The 15,185-nt window shown below is 47.4% G+C and overlaps 1 protein-coding gene across 2 annotated transcripts in view; it reads left to right on the top strand.

Annotated features, from left to right (window-relative positions):
- tmem132e (transmembrane protein 132E) overlaps positions 1 to 15,185 on the top strand; it is a 780,602-nt gene that overhangs the window by 138,195 nt on the left and 627,222 nt on the right. Inside the window, exon 1 of one of the 2 annotated variants that reach the window (XM_038813828.1) lies at positions 6,988 to 7,044. The exons of the other annotated variant lie outside the window; for it this stretch is intronic. The gene's annotated coding sequence lies outside the window, so the exon portion shown is untranslated. Of the gene's footprint in view, positions 1 to 6,987; positions 7,045 to 15,185 lie in introns of those variants that run through there. 2 annotated transcript variants of the gene reach the window in all.

Genomic DNA, 15,185 nt, shown 5'->3' with positions numbered 1-15,185 from the left:
TGATCAAGGCATTGTCATAGGGAATGAGCCAGGGAAATGCTATCTCCTAAATTGTCATTTAATTGAAAAAGGTGTAATTTTCACCTAAACAAAATCTTGGGGGACAGCCGTTCCCCGATTCGTTCCCATTGGCAAGGCCTTCACCAATCAGACCTGTCTGGTTTGAACTTAAACAAAAACTTAGGAGTTAAATGTTTTTCTGGAGTATTTTCCATGGCAACACCTCAACCAATTAGACTCCTCTTGTAACCAATCAGCACCCTCCTCATGCAGTTTAAATTTTGTCCCCGTTACGATTGGTATTCTTGCAAATCTGACCTGATGAATGCAAGAAGAAAAGCTTCAATGACATGTTCCATTTTTAAAATATATGAACATAGGGCAGCACGGTGGTACAGTTCTTAACTCTGCTGCATCACAGTGCCAGGGACCCAGGTTCGATTCTGACCTTGGGTGATTATGTGGACTTTGCACATTCTCCCTCTGCCTGCATGGGGTTTTCCCGGTGCTCCAGTTTCCCCCCATGGTCCAAAGATGTGCAGGTTAGGTGGATTGGCCATGCTAAATTTCCCCTTAGTGTCCAAAGGTCAGATGGGGCTACAGGATTGCAGGATAGTGCGGGGGAATGGGCCTGGACCCTTTTCAGAAGGTGGATGCAGACCTGATGGGCCAAATGGCCCCCTTCTGCACTGTGGGGACTCTATGATTCAAGATGAATCAGGAGCAAGAGTAGGCCACTCCACCTTTCAAGCCTCCTCTGCCATTCAATAAGATCATGGCTGATTTGCTTGAAACTTCAACCCATATTCCTGCCTATCCTTATTGACCTTTCACGCTCTCTGTCCCCATTATGACGTGTCTGCACAAATAAAGTGGAGACATCAGATTAACTTGTGCCTACCATCGACATATGTCATCAATGGGAGTATAGACTTTTTGGTGCATTAGAAGAAACAGCACATGGCTCAGTTGCATAGGAATCAAAATATCTTAAATCGACCAAGTCTTTAACGCCACTTTTTCTGAGCATTGTGAATTTCTTTGGCTTTCACAATACACTCAGGATACTAAGAATGAAAAAACATGTACTTTATTTTATCAGCATTTTAACAAAATTTTACATCGAAGTCCTTTAAAAATAAAACAATACTGAATTGAAATTGTCAACATTAAAACATGGATGGCTATACATTGTCGTTAATCCAACACTCGGATATATTTTGCTTCTGATGTTGGTAGCTTGAGTCAAGAAATTGCCAGATTTGGCAGATGTGCCTTCATTTAAAAGGCCTGTTACGCCCAATTTTTGAGTCAAAGAGGGGATAGAGTGGGATCCGCCCACCCTGCAAGCAGATCGTATGTGGTAATGTGGGCAGGTGAATGGCAAGGTGTCCTGGTTTCCCTCCGTTCTCCACAACATTGTCCCTGTTATTTTGGAAGCTGTTGGGCCCTTTAGTCCTCACCCCTTGTCCATGTCACATGCACACTCCATGCCATCTCCATACCCACTCACTATTCTGATGGCAGGTTTTTGTCCCCCTCCATCCTCTTGTGGGACCAGCCATACTTACCGGATGTGCTCCCGCACTCTGGGTTTTCCCTTTGTTAGGGGGCCATCCAAAATGGCCATGGTCACCATACTCCCATGAGGACGGGCCTCCGGGGGTTCCTTTTGTCTAGAGATCACCCAACATGGCCACCAACTATGTGTACGCAATGTGGGTGAGCCCCTGGTTCCAGGGTTTTCCTTTGTTTGGGGACCCTCCAAAGTGCCTGCTTGCCTTGACAATTTATTCCTTGTTGCCATGGATAGCCTGTTGTAGCCAACCTTGAGCCCTTCACCCCATTGTCCCTTTGTTCCCCCTCTACGTGATCCTGCTTCTCTCTCCTTCCACTGCCCCTTTCCTTCCTGTTGTCCTCCCCCTCTGTTCTCCCCTCCACGCCCCCCCCCCCCATTTGTCTGCTAGATCTCGCCCCCACACCCCGCCTTGGTGGTATACTCACGACCCCCCTCTCCAATTGGCAGGCGTTTTCTCCTGGGTGGGAGATGCGCCGGGGGCCTCCACTCACTCGTACCTTCTTGCGCTAGTTTTCCTGCTTGTATGGTGCCCCTGCTCCTGGGTGGCCAGATCCTCTCTTACGCCCGTTGCTTTGATTCCCCCTCTGTCTCCTCCTCACCCTCTCCTTCACACTGCTTCTCTAGATCCCCTCTTATGCCCGTTGCTTTTATTCCTCCTCTGTCTCCTCCTCACCCTCTTCTTCGCACTGCTTCTCTCGCCCCCCTCCTTTCTGTGAACTTGTTCCCGGTTCAGAACGAGGCAGTACAGTCTGTGGTGATATGTCTATGGGTTATATCATATTTGGATGGTGTGCGACCTCCAACCAGCAGGTGGCGGTACAAACACACCAAGCGGTCTCCAGACCAAGGTCCTGTGACCTGGGACCCGGATATAAAGGGAGACATATCCGGCCATCTTCAGAAGAAGATTGAAAGGGTAGAAAGTCGTACATGTAATTAGTCAGTGCTAGGTATAAGTTCCAGAGGAGTAGGAAGACTCCATAATAATGTACTCTGTATCAGATTGGCACCTTACCTCACGAGACACAATAAAAGGATCCTGGTTTGGGCAGATCAAAGTGTTTGGTGAGTTACTTCATAAAGTACAGGGACCAAACAGTCCCACCCAAATTGTCCTTTATCATTCTCCATCTCTCCGGTGTCTTTTTCATCGCTTCCTTCTCTGCTGTTTGTCCAGTCCATTCTTTTGGAAGAACCCGTCCATGTCTGGAGGGGTGGTAAAATAATTTTCTCTGCTCTGGTATGTTCCCGAAGTCTGGCCGGGTACAGCATCCCAAACTTGATTTCATTCCTGTACGGAACTGACTTTTCCCTATTAAATTCTGTCTGTCGCTTTGTTCGGTCTACCCCAATGTCCTGATCCTGTGTCCCTCCCAGCTGCAGGCATTAATTTGCCTGGCCCAACGTAGGATTCTCTCCCGGTCCTGGTACCGTTGTAGCTTGGTAATGATTGCTCTCGGCTGCCCCCCAGCCTTGGATTTTAGCTGGGGCGACCTATGGGACCTGTTGATCTCCGAGTGGGTTAGGGAAGCTGTCCCTTCCCACCTGGTTTCCCAGCATTTGGGACATGTAGTCCGTGGGGTCCCTTCCCTTGGTTTCTTCTGGCAGGCCCACTATTCTGATGTTTTGGCGCCTCGACCGGTTCTCCTGGTTCTCCACCTTTCCCTTCAGGTTCACCAGAGTCGCTACCATCCTCAAAGCTTTTCCAGTTGTTTGTTGTATTTCCCTAGGCCTCCAGTCTCTTCTCCACCTTGTCGAGTGCCACCTCTATTGTGGCTAATGCTTCTGTCATCGCCATTTTGACCGCCACCTTAACCTCGATTTTGAAATCTTCCTTTAGTTTCTTTGGTTCTTTTGTGAGAAAAGTCTACCAACGTCTTCCTTCACTCGTGGGATGGGGTGGGGGGGGGGGGGGGGGGGGAGCTGCAGGGGGCTCGTCCTATAGGTTGCTGGTCTCTCTCTCTCTCTGTCTCTGTCTCTCTCTCTCTCTCTCTCTCTCTCTGGAGTGTGGCCGGGGATCCCTCTCTCATAGGTCGGCTGACCCGCTCGCTTACTTCTCCTGTCCTTTGCTATCGCTTTTTGTTTCCTTGCTACCTTTGGAGCTGCATCCAGTCTTTGTGTTGTTGAGGGTGAGGGGATGTTTTAGTCCGGTTTTTGCAGGTCAATTTCGATTAAACGTGGCTATTTTCTTGTTCGGAAGAGAGCCAGAAGGAGGTAATTTGGCTCATCAAGTCTGCACCGACCCTCTGAAAGAGCGCACTACCTAGGCCCAATACCCCATCCTATCCCTGTAACCCCACCTAGGGGGAATTTAGCATTTCCAATCCACCTAACTTGCACCTCTTTGGATTGTGGGAGACAACTCACGCAGACACTGGGAGAGTGTGCAATCTCCACACAGGCAGGCACCTGAGATCGGTATTGAACCTGGGTCTTGGTGCTGTGAGGCAGCAGGGCTAATCACTGTGCCACCATGCCACCCCAACTTCCTCAATTCAACATCCAGGAGCCAACATGAGACAGTACTCAATCTGCTCTTGAGGCCCTTAATTTTGCATTCCTTGACTCCTGACCACAATCCACTGCTGACTTAATCTCTATGTCTCAATCTTTTGTCGGGAAACAGCGTTTTTGGCTCCCGCTTAATTATGTTCCCTTGGCAGACACATTTACCACTCCAGCAGAGCTCTTTAAATACCGCTCAAGGAGTGGGATTAGTTTGGTGATCAATTTCAATTTATTTTCAAAATAATTATATGAGTTTCCCATATTTCAGATTTTACAATTATACTTTGTAATGCAAACTCTTGGTTTGTGTGTGAGTCATATTATTTGGATATATTTAGTAACCATGAAAGCAGATTTCAATTTGTTTATTCTTGTATGGTAGAGGTCTTTTTATTGTCGGACAGAAACTGGGACAGGTTTTGCGCCATTGTGTCAAATAGGCAAATATGAGGAGTGACATTAATAATCAATATCAGTATAATGAATTGAAAAAAGACAGGGAAAAAAAACACGGTCAGATCAAGCTTAGAGCACAAAATTCAGATCTGTGCTTGTCTTTCATGTGTGTCAGGTTTGTTTCTCATGATTGCAGCATGTAATTGCTTTTATTTCTAATACAAAGATGTGAACATTTTTGACAGGTTCAAAAGAGCAATATAGGCTCGACATTATGATACTGCCATTAACACAAGAATGTTTAATTTTTAAAGTATTTTTTCATCAACTATTTTAACGAAGGGTTTATGTTACATGTTTAAATTTGTGCCATAAAGTTATATTGAAATCTGTACAACTGTATTTCATGTTTAACATATCCTCCAAGGAGAAGCTACTTTTGGACTGAAAACTAGAATTAGAATAGGTACCAAATAAAAGATTAGATTTTGACAAGGAACCTTATGCCCAGCTGAGAATGCCAGCAACAGAGTCAGTTTATTTCAAGTGCTAGGTATCACTGTTCATAGAATCTCTACAGTGCACAAGGAGGCCATTCAGCCCATCGTGTCTGTACCGACCCTCTGAAGGAGCACCTTACCTCATCCCATTTCCCCATCCTATCCTCACAACCCCAATCAACCTGCACACTACAGGGCAATTTAGCATGGCCAATCCAACTAACCTGCACATCTTTGGACTGTGGAAGGAGACCAGGGCACCTGGAAGAAACCCATGCAGACATGGGAGAACGTGCAGACTCCACACATACAGTCACCCGAGGCCGGAATTGAACCCGGGTCCCTGGCGCTGTGAGACAGCAGTGCTAATCACTTTGCCACCGTGCAACCGTTCTCGGAGTACCCAAGAACCCAAGTCTGCTGTGATTCACAGTAATGTCCTTTGTTTGCTCTCCAGCAAACCATCAAAGGATATGTCATATATAATAATCTTGCTGCTCCATATATGTGCTCAGTGCATCCGTACCTCTTTATTTTAATCTTTATAGCCCCTATGGAGAAGGTCGTAGTTAGCCTGAGTAGGGGTAGCTACTTGATAAAGCCCTATGGAATGAGGAGACTTTGAGTCGGGGCAGGCTCAAAGTAGAATCAGAAACATAGAGCGGAATTCTCTAGATTTTGAGACTAATTACTTTGGGCGGATGGCTCCAGCAACACCTTCCCCACTGGCCTGAATGGCGGGATCCCACAACAGATTCTGCGCTTGGAACCTTATTAATTATGCACAGGTGAGTTCCCTTCCAAGTCACCTAAGGGGCCGGCAGTTGATAGCCTGTCCACCACCAGCTGGCGGGTTGGAAGGTTCCGGAGCCATATTTAAATACCAGTCCAGCACACTCATATCACTCTCTCAAGCCCACCAGATCATGCACGATGCCAACAGCCCAGGGGATAAAGCCGAGCAGCCTCAAGAAGTCTGTTCCTTGATACAACCTCCCTCCCTCTGAACCCATCAACTGCGAGGCATCCATGCCCCACTTGAACCTCTATTCACCACATCTGGAGCCTTTTTGTATCCACTTCCAGTAAACGATGTGATAGTTCTTTGACCCGCTTGTTTGTGAGATTTTGATGCAGCCTTGCCGGGGTCCGGCCCCCTTCCCCTCGATCTTCACTCCGCCTTCCATTGTTCATCCACTTCCTTGCCCCTCTGCCGGCCTTTGTGGGCCCTTACTGTTCCTTCCCCCCTCCCCATCCCTTGCACATGCCTCTTTCTACATTGCCTCCTTTGTCTTCCTCAGGCTCCCACACAGCCTCACGTAGCAGTGAACCCCTGGTCAAACTTCAGACCTTTGTTGCGGTGGCTGCATGAACCCTGTCTAGATAGACACTGACCTGTGGTTGCAGGGAAAAGGAGATCCATGTACTCCCCAACCCCAGGGGCAGATCTGAGACAATGACACAGGAGCATCCATAGGTCCAGCAGCACTGTGCTGTCCATGAAGACCAAATCAGCATGGAGATGGAGGGCAGGGACCGACCTCTCCCAGTAGAGTGGCCTCTCCCAGTAGAGCATCACGAGCAGAGCAGCACTATGGCAGAAAATTTGTTGCACTGACCTCAGAGTCTCTTGCGAACTGAGGATCGCCTTGTGCATACCACTCTTTATCAATCAAGGTTGATTTAGGTTTTAGACAGGCTTGATTTCAGGCTGGCAACATTGTAAGGCCTGACTGAATTCCCCTGGGAAACTGTTATAATGATGTAAATGAAGGAAAATGAATGCAAATGGAATTCATGCCACAAGCCAGTGGGAAGACAAACTCACCATTAGCCCGCCATTGGAAGAATTGCAGCATGATTTTACGCTGGCAGGTCTCTGACATTTTGGCTCCCGTTACATTCTCAGCTGTCGTCCACCACCAAACCCGCAACAGGCGGGATGGGAGAATTCTACCCATGGATTGTCTGCTGTACAACTGGCTGATGGGACTTAAATAGGTGGAGGAAATTGCAGAGGTCAGGCCAAAAAAGTTTAAAAGATATTCACGTTGGGTTGAGGTGAGTTGGAAGTGAGTGATGGTGAGTTCTTCAAATGTGAGAAACATGGGGAGGCTGGGGTAAAACAATTTTACAGGGTGTACTGATTGCGATCTCCTACATATTCTGGAATCACAAAACAGGGCTTTAGTCATTAGATACAAACAAAAACATTACTCATGTCCAAGTGACGGAAGAGACATTTACACAATTAATTTAAATTTAGAATTATCTGTTTGTTGTCATTGTTTCTTCCAATAAACATAGTTGGCATTGCATCAAACTTTGAGAGTCATATGCTGCTCCATGATCGAAATGTGTAACTACATATACATTTTTAAGTGCAGTAGAAATACAATTAATGTTTTAGCAACGAGAATCCTACTGCATTCAATTATCACTAATGTTTCCGAGTACTTTAACATTGGAATCCTTCTATCATAGAACCACTTACAGAATTCCCTGTATTTCAGCTAAATGAAGTGGGGAATGTTAATATTAACGTTTTCAATTAATTTCAAAAGGTAATGTTGTGATTAACCTGCTTTTTCTATTCTAAATTACGGAGTGGGTTCTCTGCCGCCGGTAGAGTGGTTCCCGATGCGTTGGGGAATCAAGCATGGGCTAAAAGCTGAATCTATTTGCATCCGATTAACGGGCTGAAAGCCCGATTCTCCACGCCTCAGTGATGTTCCAGCCCTTACCACCAGGATTCACGGAGGTGTGGTTTGGTGCAATTATTTTCCTGCGTGGCCTTGATAGGGTGGACCCTGAGGTGGGTCAAGGGGGTAAGTATGAAACATAGGTGCCCCCAGGTCCTTTGGAGGGCCAGGTCCCCCCCCCCCCCCACCCACCGACAACACAAATCCTGTCCACCCCACCCCATCCCTCATATCATGAATACATACTTTGGTTCTGTCTTCACAAATGAGGACACAATTCAGATCCCAGAAATGTTGGAGAATGAAAGGTTTAGTGAGAGGGAAGAACTGAGGGAGATCAACATTAGTAAAGAAATGGTGCTGGGAAAACTGATGGGATTGAAGGCGGATAAATCCCCAGGGCCTGAGAATCTGCATCCCAGAGTGCTTAAGGAGGTGACTCTGGAAATAGTGGATGCATTGGTGGTCATCTTCTGTGATTCCATAGACTCTGGAATGGTCCGTGCAGATTGGAGGGTAGCTCACATCACTCCGGTATTCAAAAAGGGAGGTAGAGAGAAAGCAGGAAATTATAGACCAGTAAGCCTAACATTGGTAGTGGGGAAAATGCTTCAATCCATTATCAAGGACTTTATAGCGGAACATTTAGAAAGCAGTAGCAGGATCAGTCCGAGTCAGCATGAATCTATGAAGGGAAAATCACACTTGACAAATCTGTTAGAATTCTTTGAAGAGGTAACCAGTACAGTCGACAAGGGTGAGCCAGTCGATGTGGTATATTTGGACTTTCAGAAGGCGTTTGCCAAGTCCCGTATAAGAGATTGTGCAAAATAAAAGCGCATGGGATTGGGGGAAATGTATTGAGGTGGATAGAAAACTGGTTGGCAGAGAGGAAACAAAGAGTAGGGATTAATGGATCCTTTTCAAATTGGCAGGCAGTAACTAGTGGGGTACCACAGGGATCGGTGCTGGGACCTCAGCTATTCACAATAGAAAATGAATGATTTGGATGCGGGAACAAAGTGTAACATCTCAATGTTTGCAGATGATACCAAATTAGGTGGGAGGGTGAATTGTGACGAGGGTGCAGGGATCCTACAGCAAGAGCAAGATCTGGACAGGTTGGGCGAATGACAGATGCAGTATAATTTGGATAAGTGTGAGGTTATTCATTTTGGAAGCAAAAACAGGAAGGCAGATTACTACCTGAATGGTTGTAAATTGGGAGAGTGGACTGTGCAGCGGGACATGGGTGTCCTTGTGCACCATTCGCTGAACGTAAGCATGCAGATGCAGCAGACGGTAAAGAAGGCTAATAGTATGTTGGCCTTCATTGCAAGAGGTTTCGAGTATAGAAGCAGGGATGTGTTGCTGCAATTGCACAGGGCCTTGGTGAGGCCACACTTGGAGTATTGTGTGCAGTTTTGGTCTCTTTCTCTGAGGAAAGATGTTCTTGCTCTCGAGGGAGTGCAGCAAAGGTTTTCCAGACTGATTCCAGGGATGGCGGGACTGTCATATGAGGAGAGATTGACTAGGTTGGGATTGTTCTCGCTGGAGTTCAGAAGAATGAAGGGGGATCTCACAGAGACTTATAAAATTCTAACAGGACTAGACAGGGTAGATGCAGGGAAGATTTTACCAATGATGGGTATGTCCAGAACCAGGGGTCACAGTCTGAGGATTCAGGGTAAATCATTTCGGACAGAGATAAGGAGACATTTCTTCACACAATGAGTGGCGAGCCTGTGGAATTCATTACCACAGGAATAGTTGATGCAAAAACTTTGAATATATTCAAGAGGTGGCTGGATATAGCACTTGAGGAGAATGGGATCAAAGGCAATGGGGAGAAAGCAGGTTTAGGCTATTGTTGGATGATCAGCCATGATCGTGATGAATGGCGGAGCAGGCTCGAAGGGCCAAAAGGCCTCCTCCTACTCCTATCTTCTATTTATCTATGTATCAGAGACTCCCCCCATATCAGAGACCGCCCCCAGATCAGAGACCGCCCCAGATCAGAGACTGCCCCCAGATCAGAGACCGCCCCCAGATCAGAGACCGCCCCCAGATCAGAGACCGCCCCCAGATCAGAGACCGCCCCCAGATCGGAGACCGTCCCCAGATCGGAGACCGCCCCCAGAACGGGGACCGCCCCCAGAACGGAGACCGCCCCCAGACTGGAGACCGCCCCCAGACTGGAGACCGCCCCCAGACCAGAGACCGCCCCCAGACCGGAAATCCCAGATCAGAGACCGCCCCCAGATCAGAGACCGCCCCCAGATCCCAGATCAGAGACCGCTCCCAGTTCCCAGATCAAAGACTTCCCTCCCCAATATTAGAGACTCCCCCCCCAATATTAGAGACTCTCCCCCCCAATATTAGAGACTCCCCCTCCCCAATATTAGTGACTCCCCCCAAAATTTTAGAGACTCCCCCACCCCCAATATTAGAGACTTCCCCCCCAATATTAGAGACTCCCCCCCAATATTAGAGACTCCCTCCCCCCAATATTAGAGACTCCCCCTACCCCAATATTAGAGACCCCCCAATATTAGAGACTCCCCCCCAATATTAGAGACTCCCCCCCCAATATTAGAGACTCCCCCTCCCCAATATTTGGGGCAGCAGGGTAGCATCGTGGTTAGCATAAATGCTTCACAGCTCCAGGGTCCCAGGTTCGATTCCCGGCTGGGTCACTGTCTGTGTGGAGTCTGCACGTCCTCCCCCTGTGTGCGTGGGTTTCCTCCGGGTGCTCCGGTTTCCTCCCACAGTCCAAAGATGTGCAGGTTAGGTGGATTGGCCATGCTAAATTGCCCGTAGTGTCCTAATAAAAGTAAGGTTAAGGGGGGGTTGTTGGGTTACGGGTATAGGGTGGATACGTGGGTTTGAGTAGGGTGATCATGGCTCGGCACAACATTGAGGGCCGAAAGGCCTGTTCTGTGCTGTACTGTTGTATGTTCTATGTTCTAATATTAGAGACTTCCCCCCAATATTAGAGACTCTCCCCCCCAATATTAGAGACTCTCCCCCCCCAATATTAGAGACTCCCCCCCTCCAATATTAGAGACTCCCTCCCCCCCATATTAGAGACTCCCCAACCCCAATATTAGAGACTCCCCCTCCCCCCAATATTAGAGACTCCATCCCCAATATTAGAGACTCCCCCCCCCCCTCAATGGAAGAGACACCCCAAATCAGTAACCCATATCAGTGACCCACCCCCGCCACCATCGGTCACCCTTCCTGGATGTTGCCGAGAAGCCCAGGCAGAAATTATGCAAAACCTCTGGGGCGCGATTCTCCCAAAACGGCGCGCCCCTTCCTGACCGGGAACCGATTCTGGTCCCCGGTCGGGGCTAGCAGCCCGACGCCGCAAGCTCCGGCATCACGGGCTTAACGAATTCCGTTAAGCCCGCTTGCCGGAGTTAGCGCCGGCTGACGCGTCATATGACGTCAGCCGCGCATGCGCGGATTGGAAGACTCCAACCCGCGCATGCGCGGATGGCGTCATCGCGTATTTGCGCGAAACCCGCGCATGCGCGGGCCGGGATGCCCCTCAGCCGCCCCGCGAATGGATACTGCAGGGCGGCGGAAGGACAAATAGTGCGCGGGCATCGGGGCCGCTGCCCGCGATCGGTGCCCACCGATCGCGGACCCATGGCACCCTTGGCACGGCCGTGGTACTGCCGTGCCAATCGGTGCCATGGTTATAAAAAGCGAGTTGTTCCCGCCGTTTTTACGAACGGCCAGACCAGGTCTGTTTGCCGTTCGTAAAAACAGCGTAAAGGGCTGGGACTTCGGCCCATCGAACAGCTGTGAATCGCTGCCGGCCGTAAAAAAACGGCGGCAGCGATTCGTGTCGGGAGTTGGGCGGGGGGGGGGGAGAATAGCGGGAGGGCGGGAAAAATGTCGGGAAGGCCCTCCCGCTATTCTCCGACCCATCGTGGGGGTTGGAGAATTTCGCCCCTGCTTTTTCACTTTCCACTCCGTTACACCCGCTGCTTTAAACAGAAGTGTTGAAAGCAGCAACTGTTACTTCATGGAAAGCCAAAATGCTCAAGGCTTTAAATCCCTCTGATCCTTTGACAATCTGTTTGGATTGTTTATTCTCATTTTACTTCATGCTTGAATGCATGTTAAGTACCCTGCTGTAAAGCTAACCACAATCTTTATTATCATCTTGCTACGATTGACAGGTCATCACCACATCAAAACCGTTGAGTGTTTTCTCCTGAGAAAAAGAGGAAGTGAAGGCACTTAATGTATACTTGTTTATAAACATTTAGGAGATAAGGGGTGGATTCTCCGCCGTCGGGATGCTCTGTTTTGCCGGCAGCCCGGGGCGTTCCCAACAGCAAGGAGCTACCCCACAATGGGAAACCGCATTGACCAGCTGGCGAAACGGAGCTGGCCGCCGTGCCAGATTTCTGGTTCACCATGCCAGCGGGTGAATCCAGTCCAAGCTGTTTCACTTCCTCTTTTTCTCAGCAGAAAGCACTTAACTTTCTGTACATGCTGTGGACGGGTGACGTGTAATTCCGTGGTGATTGCGGGGGGAGGGGTGGATGCCCCAACCATCGGTGGGGGGGGGGGGGGGGTGGTCAGGATTTACGTTATGGACCTCAATATCGGGCTGCCTGATTGTGGAGGTCCGATTGCAAGATTCTGGATGGAATCCCACAAGCTCCCCGACATGCTTAAATTTGCACGGCAAGGAGAGTGAATAGCTCCTGTGATCCGCTCCTAAAGCCAGCACAGACCAGGGGCGATTCTATTCCGGTGGGAGAAAGTAGTCTCTCCTAAGGTGGACGAGTCAATTGCTCAGGGCATAGGTTTAAGGTGTGAGGAGCAAGATTTAAAGGAGATGTACGAGGCAAGTATTTTACACAGAGGGTGGTGGGAGCCAGGAACTCGCTGCCAGGGAAGGTAGTGGAAGCAGATACGATGGTGACTTTTGAGGGGAGTCTTGACAAATACATGAATAGGATGGGAATAGAGGGATATGGTCCCTGGAAGAGGAGAGGGTTTTAGTCAGACGGGCAGCATGGTCAGTGCAGGCTTGGAGGGACGAAGGGCCTGTTCCGGTGCTGTAATTGTCTTTGTTCTTTGATGTTCTTTGTTCTTTATTCCACAAAACAAAACGACTGGAATATTTAACTTGTCTGTTGATACTAAGAAATCCAACTTGATCATGACATAACAGATGGGAACAGGAGAAGGCCATGCTTCACCATTCAGTAAGATTGTAGGTGATCTTCTACGTCAACTCCGCCTTCTTTCACTATCCCCACATTAATTGATTCTCTCAATGTTGTTAAGGCACCCCGGTCTAGTGCGTGGTCAATTCCAGCCCCGCTTGACCTGGAGTTGTAACACAACAAAATTAACCAATAATTCTTAGAAAATGACCCGAAATCTTTGGCTGCCCAATAATTACAGTCACCAGGTTTTTAAATTTAAACAAAATTACTTTTTATTTACAACAAGAACTAGAATGACATGCAGCAAATACAACTTATCTAATTCCTGACCCCCCATTTTAACTTGCCCCACCCTCTATATACACACACGCACACACAAGACAGGCAAACACAGAGGGGAGGAGAGGGATGTAAAAGAAATGTTGTAAAAGGAAAATTAAAGAATGTTTTTTTCAGACGATTGTTTCTCGTGCACTGTCCTTTAAATCAGGCTTTCAGGTTACAATTTCTGCTTTCCAGTCTTTAATGGTTTTCACTATAGATTCATTCCGGTCTCTGGAGTTTCAGAAATACAGCAGCTCACAGCCTTTCTGGAGAGAGAAGAGAGGGAGCACGTCCTTGTCTCTGTGTATCCAGGATTCAAACTGAGCTCCTTGTGTCTCTGAAAATCACTCCACACGTGTAGTACCTGGTCACCACCTGTTACCAGGCAGAATACGATCTTTTGGCCAATTCATTAGCCACCAGCCAGTCAATCGAACCGAGCCCCAAACCATTTCACGTGTGCCAAAAAGTCTTGAGTTTTTCTGTCCAAAGCTAGCAGAGTGTTGTAACTTTTGCATTCCTCATTCTTTCTGCTGCTTGACTTTAAGATACATGCTCATTAAGCATCCATTATTTAAATAAAAACCACAAAATAAAGGGGAAATATGAGAATCATCAGAAAGGACCGTTGAAGTATCCAAAAATATATAAATCTCTGCCTTGAATATACTTGATGACTGAGCATCCATTGTTCTCTGGGGTAGAGAATTACAAAAGCTCACCATCGCTTGAGTTCTAAATGGCCAACCCTTTATTCTGAGTGTCATCCTGTGTTCTGCATGGCAGCCACCTTCACAGAATCTACATGAATATGCCTCACAAAAATTTTGTATGTTTTATGTTTCAATGAGATTGCCTTATTCCTCTTCGCAGAAGTCAGTCCATTAAACATACTGGAAGGCACAGTAGCACAGTGGTTAGCACTGTTCCTTCACGGTGCCAGGGTCCCAGGTTCGATTCCCGGCATGGGTCACTATCTGTGCAGAGAATGCACGTTAATCCTGTGTCTGCGTGGATTTCCTCAGGGTGCTTTGGTTTCCTCCCACAAGTCCCAAAAGACATGCTGTTAGGTAATTTGGACATTCTGAATTCTCCCTCCATGTACCCAAACAGGCTGGAATGTGGCGACTAGGGGCTTTTCACAGTAACTTCATTGCAGTGTTAATGTAAACCTACTTGTGACAATACAGATTATTATTATTATAAGTTGACCTCTCAAAAGCAAGTGTATATTTTCTTAGGTAAAGAGACCGATGCTCTACACAGTACTCTTAGTGTGGTCTCACCAAGACCCGAGACAATTGCAGTAATACTTCTTTCCTCGTATACTCTTTCTAATAAATTTCTTAGTAATAAAGGCTAACATACCGTTTGCTTTCTTCTTCATATACCTGTATGTTAATTTTCTGTGATTTGTGAACTAATACATCCAGTTGTATGAACATTTCCCATTCTACATTTTCTGCTCCTTTTTCAATTTTTCCTACCAACGTGAATAATTTCATACTTCTCCACATTATATTTATTTTGCCACAATCTTGCCCAATCACTTAACCTGTTTAAATGCTTTTGCAATCTCAAACAAAGAACAATACAGCAGAGGAACAGGTCCTTTGACCCTCCAAGCCTGCGCCAACCATGATACCTGCCTAAACTAAAACCACCTGCACTTATCCTTCCAGTCCGTATCCTTCCATTCCCACCTATTCATATATTTGTCTAGATGTCCCTTAAATGCCGCTATCATACCTGCTCCCATCACCTCCCCAGGCAGCATGTTCCATTTATTTACCACTTTCCTCGCACATCTGTTCCAAACTGTTCCCCACACACTTTAAACCTATGCCCCCTAGTACTTGACTCTCCTACCCTAGAAACGAGCATCTGACTATCCACTCTGTCCATGCTACTCATAATCTTGTAAACCTTTAACAGGTCGCCACTCAGTGAGAACAGATCGAGTTTATCTAACCTC

Source organism: Scyliorhinus canicula, chromosome 12 (genome assembly GCF_902713615.1).
Source record: "Scyliorhinus canicula chromosome 12, sScyCan1.1, whole genome shotgun sequence".
Classification (NCBI taxonomy): Eukaryota; Metazoa; Chordata; class Chondrichthyes; order Carcharhiniformes; family Scyliorhinidae; genus Scyliorhinus; species Scyliorhinus canicula.
This window is presented reverse-complemented; position numbering and strand designations above follow the sequence as displayed.